We start from the raw sequence: 1319 nt of genomic DNA, 5'->3' as shown, positions 1-1319 counted from the left end.
AAGAAAAACAAAACAAACCTCCTATGGTTGAGTCCATTCCGATGTCTAGTGGCGCTAGGTACAGGGTTTCCAAAACTGTACCTCTTTCCAGGTAGACAGCCTCGTCTTTCTTCCACTGTCCGCGTGGTGGATTTGAACCGCCAGACTTACCGTCGGTAGGGCAATGCTTCCTTGTCAGTGTCAGGTAGACAAAGAAGACACATACCAAAAAGGAAGAAAGAAAAAGATACATATGAAAGCACAGACATCACAAAGAGACAGGGAGGCAGATACAGAGGGCAGCAAGGAGAGGACGGGAAGAGATGGGAAGGGCAGGAGAGAGGGGCAGAGATACAGAAAGCTATAGAGGGAGGCAGAGGAGAGAGAAGCGTTTGGGCGAAGGGTGCCATGCTGACCGGGATGCCTGCCAGGCCCCAGAAGGATGCTTTCAGTAGCTAGTTGGGGCACGTGGATGTACAAGAATTTGTGGATAAAACGCTGGTGGCCAGGTGGTTCAGATGCTGTGTGAGAATCGCAGCAGAAAGTCCTTGTTGTTTAAGGATGGGTTTGCAGAGGCAGAACAGGTGTTTCCAGGGCTCCACAACACAGCTCTCTTTTCCTGGAAGGAAGGCAGACAGCAGCAGGTCGGTGTGTGCAAAGGTGTAAAACTGCACCACTCTCCTTCGAGCCGGAATCGAACCAGCGACCTAAGGATGTCCACCTTGTGTAGCCTACAGTCCTCCGCTCTACCAGCTGAGCTATCGAAGGGTGCCGGCTGCTAGCATGGTGGATATTTCTTTCAAGACAGGGAGGTTGTCTGGTTCAAGCGACCATTTGGAGGCCCCGGATGCCTCCGATTGCCTGCAGCCCACGCCTGGAGAGACGCCCCAACTTGTTGCCAGAGCGCGCTCTTCCTGTGGCAGCAAGGAATTGGCTCGGTGGCCCTGGTGTTGGGTCCTCCAGGTATACCGGAGAAGCGATTGGAAAGATGGCTTGGGACCCTTCCCTGGGGCCGCACCGACCTCACCCCCACCGGGACTGGTTGGATGGTAGCCCCGGGACCGGCAAGGTCGGACAGGTGGCACAACGAGTGCAGAAGGTGCGGTGGAGGCCAGGGGAGAACCAAACCAAACCAAAGGGCCATCTGGCACGCGGCAGCCAACTGCTGGGTCCTGCAGACACGCCCCCTACCCCGCCCCAAACACCAGCTTCCCAGCAGTCAGGAGATGTCGCGCCTTCAGCAAAAGTCACCACATTCCAGGGCAGCTGAACGGGTCCCCCAGACAGCTGTCAGGGGAGGTCTCTCAGACCACAGTGCTGCACCCCGTCGGTGACAAGAC

General features: G+C 56.2%; 1 non-coding gene across 1 annotated transcript; it reads right to left on the bottom strand.

Moving 5' to 3' along the window:
• Positions 1–658: 658 nt before the first annotated feature.
• Positions 659–747, bottom strand: TRNAY-GUA. Its single transcript is given in 2 exon segments — positions 659–694; positions 711–747. It is a non-coding gene; the product is annotated as a tRNA-Tyr (tRNA).
• Positions 748–1319: the final 572 nt, after the last annotated feature.

Source organism: Echinops telfairi, unplaced genomic scaffold (assembly GCF_000313985.2).
Source record: "Echinops telfairi isolate 266 unplaced genomic scaffold, ASM31398v2 ScPeMD7_5212;HRSCAF=6042, whole genome shotgun sequence".
Lineage (NCBI taxonomy): Eukaryota > Metazoa > Chordata > Mammalia > Afrosoricida > Tenrecidae > Echinops > Echinops telfairi.
Note: the sequence above shows the minus strand (reverse complement) of the source record. Positions and strands in the feature narration are given on the sequence as shown.